We start from the raw sequence: 17,145 nt of genomic DNA on the forward strand, positions 1-17,145 counted from the left end.
TTTAGCATCCATGACCAAGTAAAGCCCATTATGCTAACTCACAGTAGTACCTAGCATTACTTTCATTCATTCATTCATCCATTGGCTGGAGCCAATCCCAGCTGACATTGAGCGAGGCGGGGCACAACGTTGACAGGTCGCCAGTCTATCACAGGACTGACACATAGAGACAAACAACCATTCACATATTCACCTATTAACCTGAAGCTGCATGTCTCTGGCCTGTAGGAGGAACCCGGAGCACCCGGAGGAAACCCACGCAGGCACAGGGAGAACATGCAAACTATTTACAGTATATATAATTACTTCCCAAACTGAAAATGACCGTATCATTAACTTCCTACATTATTATGGTGGGAGGGAGTTTATGTGTTTTATGCTCTCCGTTACTCATGCCTCTACTGTATTTCTACTGCAGCTTCATGTGTGTCTTCTCCATGAGCAGACAACAGCTCTGCTGCTCTTAGAATGGATTTTACTCCATGCATAATGGATTAAATAAAGTGCGTATTCTATGATTGTTGTAATGAACTCAGTGTCTTGGATATTAAAGCACTGTGAGTATGTTTGTCATGTCCAAAACAAAATGAACATTTAAAATGAGACTTAAAATAAGAACCATAACGCTATGCCATCATTTTTGTACAATCTCACATGATGTGATCATCGACTAAATTAACTGTGTCATCACATTCTCCCCTACCAGCCCTCCCGGTGTAAATGATGGTGTTATTGCTCCCATGATACTGTATTTCTATTGCTCCAATTTGATTTTACCAAATGCCAAGATAATACAGAGAAATGAGTAAAAGCTTCATTTTGGCAGCAATAACTGTTTCACACAGGCAATAACAGTCTAACTGTAAGCTTTCCATATTTGCATATGTACTTTTATCGACTCCTGCTGTCTTTATTTGCATCATTTTTCAATTCTACTACAGCTGTAGGAATATTAAACCAATTCTTTGCTCTTAAGCAATTTTGCATAACAGTCTTTTATTGTTTTAGTGCTGTCTTCATTTCCTCCTGCGTGTTGGAAATGTGATAAACAGTTACATAAACCTAAATCTGAATCTTAAGGCTCTTAGTAATTTAAGACAGTGTTAAGGTTACACTATTATCTTGTGGAAGTGTTACACTTTTAAATGGAAACCCTTCTGAAAACCCATTGTAGAGTCATCTATATGCATAAATTAAAATCCAGTTTTACATTATTAGAACTGAGGCCTTTAATTCTACGTGTTTACTGGTGTAATTGCATTGCTCTTATTCTCATGGGACTCATATCAGTTTATGGGCGTGCAGGCGCGTAAATGTCTATGACATCACATTAATTGTAAAGCAGATGAGATGCTAAGAGACCAAGTAAACACATGCAGCCTGCCAGAACCTGCTGGGGTTTAGACAAGACTCTCAGGATGATCAGAAGCCGGTCCTGCTGAACACGAACCAAATGCCCACTGGAGACCCGTGGGACATTTTGGTGTGTGTTTGTCTCCGAGAAACTGGTGCCAGACTCCCGTCGCTGTTTGTAAGCAACATTGGCGAGCCAACGGGATGAAGCCGGAGCTCCCAGAATCACTGGTGGGAGGATGATGGAGCTCATTTCTCAGGAGGCAGAACATCATCTTTTTTTTTCTCACACAGAAATGTAATATATGACATATACTGTATGTCCCTATATTAAGAATGATGTTGCAATATGTCACCTATAAAGAGATATATCACGGTAGACAACCCTTATAAAGGATTTATAAATGGTTTATAATTACGTTAATTAGGTTGTTAACCCTTTATAAATCATAAATAAACAATTATAAACAAGTTATAACACAGTTTTAATGTATTGATGCAGGCTCACTATTCATTAATCTTACTCGTTAATCTTACTAATGAGTTTCTTCTATTTATAACTGATAAAAGGAGATGTATTGTAAAGTGTAAATCATCATTTATTAATGAGTTACAATTATTTAGAACTGGCAATAAGTCTCCCTTTTACCAGTGCAGAGAAGTGGGCTCACTATTTGGCAAGCAACAGGTCACTGTTGCCGTTTCTATCTAATCTAACAGTTTATAAATGATTTATAAAGTGTTAACAAACTAACCAATGAACTATTTATAAACCGTTCATAAATCTTTAAGTGTAGCCTGATTGTAAAGTGGTTCCTAATTTAAAGATGCAAATTTATTAAAACAACATACATTTAAAAATTGCTTAAAATGTGCTTATGTTTTTCTAATAAAATTCACATTGATTTTAAGCAACAACTTTTTGACCCCACTGTTTATAATATCAACATATACTGACAGGGTTTGGTGGATATATATTTATGTAACATATAACAAATATAAGCACACATACGTAGACATACATAATTGTATATATTTATATATTAGAGCAATAATTCCCAACATTAACCAACTCATGATCCACTTGAAAATCTCAAAAATGTTGGCGGCCGACATCATGACCCTGTAACAATACAGAGGCCAAATAATGACTTCTAATGAACGATATTGATGGAACTGAAGTGGACTGAACTGAAAGCAGAGGAAGATCAATTTCTCTATTTTGTCTGACAGGAGAGATCACTTGTCGATTCACCATCTGTCTCTTGACTCTTTCCTTTAGACTCTTCCTTGTTACTAACCAGCTGTACATTTTGATTCTCCAGTTTTTTGCCATGGATGTGATCTTTTTGGCTCGCACTTTTTTATGTATATATAATTCCATCTTTTCACCACAGTTGTGCTGTTTTGCAAATGATTTGTCTGCCCACTTGCAATACCTTGCGACCGGCCCACAGGTTGGGAACCGCTTAGCTGGACACATATATCAATATTGTTCCAATTTCTAATGGGTTTTATATGGAAATTCAATACATATGTTGCATTTGTTTATGGGTTTGTTTGTTTGGTTTTGTTGTATTGCAGTGAACAGGACTTTGTGTTCGCAGATCTAAATTAATTCATCGGTGAGTTGTGGCTAAAGAGATTGGAGGTTGGGTTAGTTATGTAACCAATTAAAAAATAAATAATAGCTGCTCAGAGACAGAGAACCACACAAACTACATTTCTAAACCATCTGATGTTTGTGTGAATGTGGAGCCAACTCTTTTCCATTACATTGGAGGAATGTACAATTCATTGGGTATGATCCCTCACAGATTGATGGGTTAACCTGAAACAATTTGAAGGCTTTTGTTTAATTCAATATTCAGCATGAGAAAATCACATTGCAGAGTCGGGTCAAAGCCAGTGGCTTAAAGGCTTTCTCTGAAAAAGGTCTTGTGTATGAAAATGTGGGGGGGGGGAATCTGATTACCTCATTGTGTTTTTGTGTCTCCTCCAGACTATCTCGAGACCCATCTTATTTCCCCTCTCTCTGAATAAACAGCCCATATCTCTGGCAAGAAGCCACGATTGATTGCCCCCTTTCTTCCTCAAACCGCAGCGCCTCGCCGCTCTGCCCCTTGTGACGGTATTCAACCCATCCCCTCGGTCCATAACACTTCATTCATATTTAGCTGACAAATCATCTGACCGTGAGAAAACTGGGAGTGAGATGAAGACTCTCCGTCTTTTATATGTTAAAACTACAAAATGACCGGCAGCTTTAACAAGATTACTGAGGTCACCAAGAGTCAATACTATAAAACTGCAGCTGCAGGGAAATCATTTCTCCACTTATTTTTTATTGGAAGACGCAATCAGCTTTGCCCTTTTCATGCATCTATGAAATGTATTTTTTATTTTACTCTAAGCGTTTTCATTATAATCCCAAGACAGACTCTGCATTTGTACGCTCCAAGTCAAAATACCTATTAAAAATGCACAGTTTGTTCTCTGGTGCGTCTTTGGCCAATAAAACAAATGTTAATCATTTTGTAAGGTGAGATGCATTCACTCAGACTAATGCTTTACCAAGGTCATTACCTCTATGTCTGACATCAAGACATTTGCTCAAATCAGTATTCTTCAAATCAGTCAATACACACAAAATATAAAGCTATGGAATTTCACACATAATGTGCTTTCAGCCCTGTTTGGATGTGGCTCATGCAGATGGAAGCAGCGAGAGCGAGAAAGATTCGCTCCGGCTGCAGTGAACGTAGAGTAAGTGAATGGATATTCACCTACGGACACTGACTACAGAGGAGGTGCTGTGTAGCATCATTGGTTAGATCCTTCTTTTTTTTTCAGTTGAGAAAGTGAGTGAGTGTAATCATGCCTTTATCATCAATATATTTTAATGACTGGGCTGAGAGACGTATGGTGTCAATATCAACCGCAGGCTGCGACCACACTAACACTCAAGACTATCGCACCTGAAACACACATATCACATGACCATTCACGTTCACTGGGCATGCACGTGCAGGTGTAAACAGGAAGCACATTGTCTACTCTGCGGTAAAATACTGCGAATGAGGAACAGCAAAGAGCAGCTGCTAGCAAAGACAACAAGGTCTTCTAATTCATACCACTGGTAGTTGTGACTGATAAGTGTCAAAAGGTTTGCGAGGTAAGTTGGACCCAAATGCAGTCAACTCTTGGGAAACGGTGCAGGCAGGTTTATTTAACGAAAAATCAGACATGAACAAACCCTGAACTAAAAAGACGAACCGACACAGACAAAGGGAAGCACAAGGACTATATAGGGAGGCAAGGGTGATTGAACACAGGTGAAACACATTAGGGCGGGGCAGACAATCACCACAGAGAAACAAGACAGGAAGCGAAACACTGAGACACACAAGAAAACCTTATTACAAAATAAAACAGGAAGTGACAAAGTCCAAAACAAAACTAACAAAAAGTGTCTGCCATGGCAAACCATGACAATAAGACCCATGTGTTTTAAAACTATTTTATCACCTTACAAATTTGGTTGGTTTTACACATCCAGTAGACACAGCACAACATCCAAATGTGTTTAAAGATTAGTACCGGGCAGGTAGAATACGACAGGTCTGTTAGAGCTTTTTTGTTGAAAACAGCTGCCATCACAAACAAGGTCAATGGAAATGTTGCTAGTAAAACACAAACAGTGCACACCGTAAAAAACCCAGACGATGACCTAAAAAACACTGAACGACTCCGAAGAGCTGAGAGGAACTGGATAGGCAAGTTCTAATTCTCTGTGTTTGTCACTATAAGTGTCAAGTTTGACATTACACATCATGTGACCCCTTTTCAAAACATTGATCAGTGCAGCTTTAATGTTGCTGTCTGTATTTTTAATGATGAGCAGATAATGGGGACAGCTGCTTGACATGTCGCAGATGTCTTTCAGATGTACAATATCATCTGTCCAACACTATCTGAAATCACTTCAGGCAAAAAGTAATCCTTCAAAACACGAGCAGTCTCTGTTTATCTGAACAACAGACAACAGGTCAAACCTTGTTCATGGTTCTCATCTACCACAAATTGTACAAGGTGATACACAGGGAGGAAAGGTGAGACCTGAATGGGGGAAAGGGTGGTGGAGCCTGACCTGTGTGGATGGAACAAGGCAGGAACACTGTTCAATTTCCCATGACTTTGGAGACGTGGGTTACAGCAGATAACACATCTTAACACATACATCAGTCCCACGCTTCAGCTTCCATTTATACTGCGCCTGTGTGTGTGTGTGTGTGTGTGTGTGTGCACGTTTGCCAGAAGGCACACACTTGTAAGCGTGTAAGCAAATGTAAAAGTTTCCTCTATATTCTCTGAGTGAACTGACTGGAAAAGTCTCAGCGTGTGTGCAAACACATTTGCTCTTTCTATTAGCAAGTTCACATGTGGTCCTTCTCGCAGACTGAGAATATAATAGTTGGCATAGTAGCCAATAACCAGTGACAACAGCTTCTATATTAGACCCTCCCTCTCCAGCCACATTCGCTGTTTCTGCAGACGCTGCTTTCATCTACACCACTGCTTGTCTGACATCACAGCAGCACGGTCACATGTTACATCGTCTGTACAACAGGGGTCAGGTGGATCCACCACAAACAGATTAAATGCATTCAGCTCTCAGTGTTTAAAGTTATGATTGTGGTAAAGGCAGAAAGCTAATGCTTTTACTCAAACTCACTCACAAGCAAAACGCCTGACAGCACTACAGAAATAAACATTGATGTTTTCAGGTTGGTGTTTTTTATTTTGGGTGAGGAAAGGAAAAGTTCTGTATGAAAACAAAACAAGCACAATGGTGAAACTGCACCACACAAACACGACTAAGGCTATACAGCCCTGTCTCATATACAAAGTGCATTTATAGGAAATTGTTGAAGGGAAGTTTTTTTCCCAGTTCACAGCTATGGAAAAACAGAATTTCAGTTTCCTCCTCCTCCTCCTCCTCCTCCTCCCCCTCCCCTTCCTCCTTCCTTTGTTCATTGTCAGCATTAGTTTGCCATTTGGTCACATTAGTTTAGTAGTAAAACTAGTGACGTCCAAAATATCCCCTTTTTTTTTTACACTAGTGAGACATTTTAACTTAACAACTCAACTAGTGAAAGCCAAAATGCTCTCTACTCATGCTGCACTACAGGCTGATCAGGAGGAAAGGAAAGGGGAATAAATTGAACCCCCCAGAAAACTCCAGCCAGCCAAAATGCATCCCCATAAAACCTGATGAGCGTTTTCCGTTTGCTCCTTGCTAACTATCCATGCAGAATAAAGCATGAAAATGCATGTAATGTCTGATGAATTATTCTTTCTATGCACAACAATGAAACAAAATGTATTAAATTATTTTTCTGTTCACTGCTTGATTTATTTTTCCTTTTTGCCCTTTTAACAGTGAAACACAAAGCTGTGTAATTATTTTCTATAGTGAGCGAGTAAAACAGAAAAGCAGCTCCTCTGCTTCATTGCTTTTTCATTCTCTCTTTTCAACATGGTCACATTAATTTTTTTATCAACAGAAATACCAGGAGAGGAAGTAAGACTGTCTAATTCAAAATAAAAGCCTTTAGTGATGGATAAAACTTTTTTAAAAGCAAAGTTTAATTTAAGTATGTGAACCTTTTGGAATGTCATGGTTTTCTGAATAAATTTGTCATAAAATCTGATCTTCATCTAAGTCAAGCAAATATAATGTGATCTTTCATGTCTTTATTGAACACACTCATTCAACATTCAAAATAGCAGTGGAAAGAGTAAGTGAACCATTAGAATAAATAACTGGTTGACCCCCCCTTAGCAGCAATAACCTCAACCAGGCTGAACATCGTTGAGGAGGAATTTTTGCCCGTTCTTCCTGTCAGAACTGCTTAAACTCTGTCATATTCTTTGGACGTCTCATGTGTCTGGCTCTCTTCAAGTCAATCCATAGCATTTTCTATTGGGTTGAGGTCTGGGCTCTGACTTGGCCACTCCAAAAGGCGGATTTTGTTTTTCTGGAACCAGTCTGTTGTGGACTTGCTCCGGTGTTTTGGGTCGTTGTCCTGTTGCATCACCCACTTTCTAGAGAGTTCCAGCTGATGTACAGACAGTCTCAGATTATCCTGAAGAATTATCTGATAAATTTCATCTTCCCCTCAATGATTGCAGGCTGGCCAGGCCCTGATGCAGCAGAGCAGGCCCAAATCATGAGCTTTCCTCCATCATACTTTAGGTTGGGATGCTGTTTTCATGACGATATGCCGTGCCCTTTCTACGCCAGATGTAGTGCTGGGTGTTTTTTCCAAATAGTTCAATCTTAGTTTCATCAGTCCACAAAACATTTTGCCAATACCGCTGTGGAGTGTCAATGCGCTCTTTTGCAAACTTCAGGCGTGCAGCAATGTTCTTTTTAGAAAGCAGTGGCTTCCTTCGTGGTGTCCCGCCGTAGATCCCCTGCTTGTTCAATGTTTTACGTATTGTAGACTCATGAACAGAGATGTTAGCCAGTTCCAATGATGCCTTCAAATCTTTGGCTGTCATTCTGGGTTGTTTCTTTACTTCATTGATGAGTCTTCGTTGTGCTCTTGGTGTCATTTTGACTGGGCGTCCACTTCTTGGTAGAGTAGCAACAGTCCCAAAGTGTCTCTATTTGTAGATTGTTTGCCTAACTGTAGCCTGGTGAATTTCTAAAGTCTTTGAAATCACTTTGTAACCCTTGCCAGCTTTATGTAAATCAACAATTCTTGATCGTAGATCCTCTGAAAGCTCTTTTTGGCGAGGCATGGCTCACATAAACGTCTTCTTCTTCTTTTGCAAAACAAACTCCAAAAGTTTGGGGGGTTTTTATCAGTCAAAGTAGCTTTAGGCCACACCCCCAAACTCATTGTCTTAACGAGACTCCAGCTATGCTCAAACCTGACACCAATTAGCTTTTTTGAGGTCGTTAATTCAAGGGTTCACATACTTTTTCCACAAGCACTATGAGGATTTTTTGGTTATTCTCAATAAAGGCATGAAAGATCCAATTTTTTTTGTGGTATTTTTTAAGACACATTATATTTGTCAATACCCTTGACTTAGATGAATATCAGATCAAATCTTATGACAAATTTACTCAGAAAACCATGAAATTCCAAAAGGTTCACATACTTTTCCTTGCCACTGTATATTACTGCAGCTCATAGACTGTGAACACAGATAGACGCAGCCTCCGTGACGTCGCCCAAAGGTTTCTGAAGAACGGTTTTGAAGCTCAGAGTGAGCGTGTCACTCCGCAAGAATACGCTCCTGTTAGCATCGTTAGCACAGCTGGGCGTCTGGGCATCTTGCTCGAAGACGAACCCAAGGCTACTTCACTTGCTAGCTAATTAGTTAGTTAACAAGCTAAGCAAGCAAGCCAGGTATGACCAGCGCAGACACAGGTAGCCTACTTGCTAATTAGTGCTTCCATATTTACTAGAATTTCACGCACCTCAAATAAACAGCAGATCAACGGCAATAACTCATCTAGTATACAATACAATAATGTAAAAAAAAAAAAAAAATCACTATGTATCGACTACTCAGTGTTTATAAACTACATTATAAATAATGATTATGCTCACATCACTAAAATAAACTCTGTCAGCCCCATTTTTATCAAAGTTTGTAATGAAATGAGAACAACAAGCATATTACATGTATATGATGGCTGTGGAACAGCAGACAATCATATCCATACTCTGATACTGATATAGTACAATATAAAGAATCAATACTCAATAGTTAAGGTAGCCACAATATTTTACCGGTGTGTTTCCTCTAGCAAGATTATTGAAGAGGATAAAATGACAAATAACAGCTTGTCATTTTCTTCTCAAAGATTTCCCTCTAATCCAAAGGTACACTCATCCATGCAGATCCCTTTGTATTTAACTAGTCTTTGCTGTTGTGATATTTAACACAGGAAAAGGTTGGGGAATAATCTGAATAGCGACACTGACAAACATGTCTGTCTACCATGCTGTTATTTATATGCTTGGACTTCATTGCAACAGTCTACTCATTCAACCAATATCATGAGTGTTATTTGACATTTCTAAGGATATTCTCCATTTACTGCATCATGACATGTGAGCACACAAACAAACACACACAAACACACCGCGATGGAGGGAGGGTGGTGAAGACACTGCTGGACCTGCTGCTGCAAATAGTAGCCAACCAATTTGTGTTTATATGTTTTCTTGTGAATATGCCTCCACTGTCTGTTTTGATCTGAAGAATCAAAGTTTCAATCAGTTTTATTTTGAAAGGATAGCTCTTTATGATGTAGCCTAATGAGTCAAGTTAATCAAACATGACATTTAGTCATGGAAAGCTATTAGAATATTAATTCATGTAATAACAGAATAATGCAAGATAGTTCTGGTCCCTGCTTCAGTTGCCTGTTGTCTCCTCTAGTAACACCAACATGGGGATCTTACAGTGGCACATGTTAACTAGTGAGGGCCAAATGTACAGTGGCCCTTAGAGCTCAACATACTGCAACTTAAGAACAGGCGCAAATTCTGAAGATTTTCACAACAGATGTGCTGCAAATACCCACAACACAACCAAATACAGAAGCACCTTGCAAATAGCACAGACAACAACGGAAGAGTTTCCAGGGGACACGAAAAAGTGATGAACCTGGCTCAGACGCACAGCACTGAACAACAAGTGTAACTGCAGTGTGTTGAGCTCTCAGGGCCACCGTACAAATGTCCACTAATACTCTTGAGTGTTTTGACCTTACTAGTTAACTAGTGAGATTTGAAATGAGACACCAGTTAACTAGTAAGAGCCTAAATGTCCACTAATTACACTACAGTTAACTAGTGGCAGACTCAGTACAAACATGTTTGTCATTTTTCCCACATGTTGGGTCTTTTCCTTAAACTAGTTAAGCCTCACTCAGCACTAGTTAGTGACTGTGCACAACTAGTGAGACATTTGTTTAATATGGGTTTATCGCACTAATTGATATTTTCATCTCAGCAGTTCAACAAAACTGCTCACTACTCAACATGTGCATACGACTAATTAACCTGTGAAATGTTGCAGCTGTCATACATGTTAACACAAGAATATCGATCATTAATTAACTCATTACTATTTATTATTAGATTGTCTTTTCTAATACTCAATATATTTTGGATTATAAAAGGTAAAATAACTGTGATAAATGCTCCATGAAAGTTTCCAGAAGCCAATTGACATCAGCCAAACAACCAAAGCAATTAACTTTACACTGATATAAAAAAAGAGTGGAGCATTAAACACAAACAAATTAAAAACTGGGACCAATAAACAATTGGCAGTTTATAGATGAAATTAAAGATTAGTTGACTACTGATGGTGATTAATTTTCAACTGAACAAACAACCCTTTCAGCAGAAGACATAACTCGTGTTTTCTCCATAGGTTGAGCTGCACAGCTTTTCTTTCTCGCTGTTATCTTTACAAGCACATATCAACCACCCTCAGTCCCTCCAGAAGGCTCCTCGGTGCAGATTGCTCATCAGGCTTGCAGTCTTGCTCTTGTCTCTGTGGTCACAATGCAAGCCTTTGAACCGCTGACACTTGCATCACAGCCCTAGAGCAGTGTGTGAGACACACGCTTTAAAATCCACCTCCAAATACCAAACCTGACATTACTCTTCCCGGTGCCCTGACAGCAACACCACAGCCTGTCTCACACCTTATTAACTGTAAGCAGCATGCTCAAAGGAATCTCTGGGGTCACTGACAGGGTTATTTACCACACCTGGCTCAAAGGCTTTTGTTGTCATTGCAACAACTTTGATCTACAAGATGCAACAACGGCACTGCAACATGGTTTTGCTGGGCATGGCCATGTTTCATTAGTCTGTTCAGTAACCTTTTTAATGGTGGAAATACGTGTCAGAGATAGGACCATGTTAAGACCTTGTGAAACAGGGAAAGTCAAGACAATGCAACTGCAAACAAAACAAAAGGTGAGTCGTATTATGTCATAAGACAATTAGCAAAAGAGAAAAAATATCCGATAATATGTGTGCGTTTTGAGTGGTTGATAAGACTAGAAAAGCGTTATATAAGTGTAGTCCATTTACCATTATTATTATTATCTAATAACAATAATTGTTTTTATAGCAATTTTATATAGAGTTAAATAAGAGGTAAATAATAAAAAACAAGTGCACATACAAACATACGCATACACATAAACATACACATATATACAATGCATCCAAACACACATACACAAACAAAAGCTCTATTATTATTATTATTATTATTATTATTATTATTAATAATAATAATAATAACAATAATTGTTTTATAGCAATTTTATATAGAGCAGTTTTTAAGCAAAAAGCACAATATGCTTTCCAAAAGTGAGAAAATTCTAAATATAATCAACAATTTGAAGGGGTAAATAATGAAAAACAAGTGCATATATATACAAACATACACATAAGTATACACATATAAATATGCATTGAAACACACACAAACAAATAAAAACTCTCAATGAAGGAAAAAGCTCATGGCATCAAAGGTGTAGCTGTTAGGAAAAGCCATTCTATCATATGATAGTATTATGTCTTCTTCTTCTACTTCTTCTTCTTCTTCTTCTTCTTCTTCTTCTTCTTCTTCTTCTTCTTCTTCATGCAGTTGACATAAATGATTTGGTCTGACTGGAGCAAATCTTTATTGTCAGATGTTACTTTGAAACACTGAATATCAAAGTGCTGATTTCTAAACCTCTTCATTAATTAATATTCAACCTTTTATGACTCACTGATGGAGCTTTGTGTTACTTCAGAATTATAAGTGATTTTCTATGATGTGGCTGCAGTACTGTCTTGACCTTAAAGAAAGTACTTCCCTGCAACACGACATAAAACCAATTAAGTAGATAGTCTATTAACACTGTACAGCCATCTGTGTTTGCATGTAGTGACAAGAGTGAAACAGAGAAATACTTGTGGTCAAGCGTTCACAGGGCGTCTGTGATGCTGCCAGCGTGATACATAACATTATCATTTAAATAATTCCTTGTCAAGTCAAGTTTTTGAACTTGTTAATGTGTCAGCGCCATGACTGAGTGCTTCCACCTTGAACTGCAGTGAACCAATGACAGTAAGAGGAGATGAGCTTCAGACCCAGTTTTTGATTTATTTTCACTTTTTATGTGTGAAAACCAAGTTAAACAAAAATATTCATCATAGCAGAGGATTCTTACATAATTAAAACATGTAGAGCGAAACTGTAAGAAATTACCTAAAACTATATAAGGCTACTTGTAACTTGTTTTGGCCAACCAGGGGCAGCAATAAGCTGTAAACACAATTTATGCCGCCTTGTGTCTATTGCGAACGTGTTAGGAAACAGTTGCTTATTCTCACATACAGCAGACACAAAGAAAAAAAAACAAACAACATTATCATGTATTCGTTGCCATGTTTCATCTGACAAATTCAGTATTTATTCTCCTTTGACAGCTGTGAGAATGAAACAGAACTGTAACATTTTGGGCCATAAAAGCAAAATGATGAACTGAAAGATGCTAAAACCACTCTGGAGAGCTGAGAGAAACAGCAGTGGTGAGCGAATGGATCAGTTGAGCTATTGTTAAAGGTCCATATTTTCTTCTTCTACTGTGTTTTATTTGAAGTGTTGATCGATAAGAAGATATATTTGTGGTTTTAAGAAACAAAAACCATCTCAATGTAGTTTTATATCTCCTCTCTCAGGCTTCTCTCTGGAGCTCTAGTCACAATAGGTTGGTGAGCCAATCAGAAGAGAGGAGGCTACAATCCTCTCTTCTGATTAGCTGACTTTTTTCTGAGTGATCAAATAAAAATATAGCAAATTTCAGGTAAACACTCAGAGAAACTAAATCCTGCAAGGTTGAATAGTGGGTCCAGGTGGGCGGGGCTTGGGGCATAACTGAGAGTGTTGACTGTTTTGTTGTGACATCACAAGGCTACAGAAGCCCTAATGGCTCATTTTAAGGCTGAGTTTCTGAATACAGGCTGTGTGCATTTCTCTGTGGACTGAAGCTTTGATACTTTCACAGTATTAATATAGAAGCTAGACCTGCTTTATAATCAAACTACACATGGACATCTGTATTTAGACTATATGGACCTTTAATATAAAAATATAGATCAATGCAGCTGTTCTGATGAACATATTTAGTAGCAGGCTTGGAGAAGGGTTGGGGCTTAGTGTCACAGTCAGGGAAGGAAAGTCAGAAATTACTATGAAACATCCTTTTCAGATATGCTGACAATCACAAAAATGAAATAACACTAGCTCCATCCTGATGTTTCTGACTGCCTTATATTAGTGTCAGATGATGAGTATTTCTGTGACAAATAATTTGGCATCAGTACTGTTGAGATGTGACTAACGCCCTTTGTTTGGAAAACGCAGCTTTAGCTTTTGGAATCGTGCACGAAGGTCAGCTTGACCATCTGCTCCTACATGTTCTGAATTTGCCAGCTAAGCAGGTCTGACACTCTGCCTCCTGCAGATATTCAAAAACTGCCTCTGCCTCTATCTACAATCTCTAGCCAGAGACGTTAACATCCTTATGCAAATATCTTTTTCTCCTCCAAGGATACTACCTTGGCAGCTCGGCGCAGGTTGTTCAGAATAATTAAACATTTCTGCAAAACATGAAGCTACAGTATCATTAGATCTGCATGCACCAGGTTTGAATTTACTCACTTTTCAATGCTGATTTGTTTAGCCTAGCAGCAGCTATGTTGGCAGTCGCATTACGATTTATAAGCTATGTTAAATCTGTGCTTATCTTGTTTATATAGAGCCCACATCAGCATTATCTACGACTTTTTTAAAAGAAGATAATCATGACAGAAGATGAAAGAGGCGATGATGAAGAGAATATGACAGATACGCTCCGAGTCGTCTCTTCTCTTCCCGTCTCCTGATTGCTCTCGGCTGTGTGAGGAGTGGCTCCATCCCTCCTTCAAACTCCTATCACCCTCTACATCTCTGCCTGTCTCCTTGATACGTCCTCCTGGACTCTATCTTATCCACTTCTACACAACCCTCAGACTTCAGCCGCTTTTATCTCCACTCCTCTCCCCTGACTCTATCTTTCCTGACTCCTCCAAGTTTAGCCCCCAATTGATAAAAAAAAAAAAAAAAAAGCCCAACAACCTTGATGTCCTCCTTCCGCTCTTCAGCTTGACCATGCTCTTTGTAGTTCAGTGAAGGAAAATCGACAGAGTAAGATCAGACAGAAGCAGGGCCTTTGTGTTTTGTCAACTGTAATTTTGACGGCTAACGTTCCTGTAAACTCCTTTAAATCTACATAAAGAGGCTCTGCTCTCGGTAACTAATGTATATTTAATGTGAAACTAACATATCTAATATAGAGATGAACTATTTCACACATTTACAGCAGTGTAACCCAGAACCTATCAAGGTAAACCATGTTATTTAGGCTTTGTTTTTAACAAATACAAAGTATGGGAGCTTTGAAATGTTCAAGTCTAGGGCACGTCAGGGACACCACTGCTCAGGTTCAACAGCAATGTCTGCTTTGAGCCTTTATGAGGATGTAGTTAAGTTTTACAATGACAACAAAGAACCTGCAGTTGCGTTTAAACAGGGTAGACAATAGTAAATATTAATATTAAAGGATATCTCAGGTTTATTCAACTCAACTCAAAATAACTTTATTTATCTGTTAGGGACTTCATTTGTGTAAAAGCATCAGTGCAAACACACAACACATGGTCAGAGAAACAAAACAAACAAAGACAGATTAGCTAGTGCAAAGCAGTTTAAGATAGTAGACTGAGTTCTATGCCAACTTAAAATAGTCCATATATAATTGTAGTGAATGGAGTCAGTAAGGTCAAGCCCAGGTTAACTCGGGCATTAGTCTGATGGATGTAGGCACAAAGCTTGACGTGCCCTGCTTGGTCCTATGAATGGATCAGATTGTCCTGTAAAAAACGAGCCCATAGGTCAACTGAGCAGCAGGTTATTATGACCTATAGTTACGTTTTGTTGCTAGGCGACCTCTATTTGCTATCTTAACCCAGAGACTCCTTCAGCACAGAGTAGGTCGGGGAAACAGGGGAAAATGTGAAAGCCAAATGTGCAATTCAACAAGTGTAGTTTCCAAAACTTAATGAAATTACAAAGGTTTAAATGGCGCCGTTCTTCCTTTGGACGTCAACACCTGTTTATAAACTCGATACAACTAAACTCAAATAACACACTCAGAGCATTATCTCTGTTTAAGTACAAAAATATATATTAGGAAATTACAGAGCCGAGACGTTGAGCATTATTCAATATACAATAGCTGAACCTCCTTTATTGTCATCAATATGTTAATGTTCCGCATATTCAGAATTTCTCAAGGGCCAAGGATGATCTGCCCTTATCTGCCCCCAGGTGAATATGCATTTTAATCTTCCAGGTAAACACTACACATACATTCAAGTACATGAACAATGCCACTCGCAGAACAAATCGGTATAAAGAGAGCTTTGTTCCAGCAGCTATCTCATATGAATAAGTTGTAGTAACACTAGATAGAAGCAATGTTTAATTCATAAATGTTTTTTACCTTGTGCACATGGTGTTGTCTGTGCTGTGTTTTAAATGTGTATGTGTTAGACTGATGACTTTTTATACTGCAAACCAAATTTACCTACAGGTACAAATAAGCTAACCCAACCAAGCCTATCATAACCATCCGTAAAGGAAGTAAAAAATGAATTTTGTTTGGTAATGATTTGGAAACGATATGGAAAACATGCTGAAATTTACCAAACAAGATTAAAAAGAAATTATTTTAATTTACTGTAATTTAGTGGGTAGCATGGATGAGCTCGTTTTAGGAATTGATAGACATGGAAATACCTTGTACATTTTGTTTATAATAATTTGACCTTTTCATTGCATAACACTCACAATTTGGCTGCTTTTGTGTTACAACAAACAACTAGGACAATGAGACAGATGATGTAGAAGAGCTAGGTAGCATGATAATAATGTTTTACTCTGTTACTTTTTTTTACCTGTTGGATTTCTTTTTAATATGTCATGAAAAGCCTCTATATTATTCATGATCCAGTGATCACTGTCTAGCCTCCTGGAGGTGTCGTGGGACCAACTAGATGAAACACTGGTGAAAGGAAGTTCCCACCTGATGACCCCAAAGACATGTTAGTTATCACTGCTCATTAGTCTGTATAGCTAAATTAACAGTTATCATAGGACATGTTAAGCTTAGGGAGCTATTCACTGAGTCTGGTCCATTTTCTGTAGCACAAGTTTCTTGTGTTTACCTTAAATTCATATTACATTAAAGGACAGTATCATTTCTGTCATATACAGAGTAGTAAATATCAGACACATGAGCTGCCAGTAAACGGCACACCTTCTGTGTTTCTGTAGTCTGCATCAGCAAAAAGCAGTGAGAAGCAGCAGCTGTTTCCTGCTTGATATAACAGCAGCCAAGTGCTGTCAGCCTTGAGTCTGTGATTGGCATTCACTCAAGTGAGTCAACATCTGATTTCTGGCCTGTTATTGTAGATAAAATAGATATTGCTTTCTTCCATGAAGCAAAGGACCAGCAATCGCTGCAGTGCATGTGTCGTTAGCCATCAAATGAATCAGGACATTGGCTGAATGGAGTGAGAGTAGTGGCAATTTAGGTTGTTGAGAAGTAGGCTCCAAAAGGAAATGCCCTGTCAAATCGAT

Source organism: Seriola aureovittata, chromosome 11 (assembly GCF_021018895.1).
Source record: "Seriola aureovittata isolate HTS-2021-v1 ecotype China chromosome 11, ASM2101889v1, whole genome shotgun sequence".
NCBI lineage: Eukaryota > Metazoa > Chordata > Actinopteri > Carangiformes > Carangidae > Seriola > Seriola aureovittata.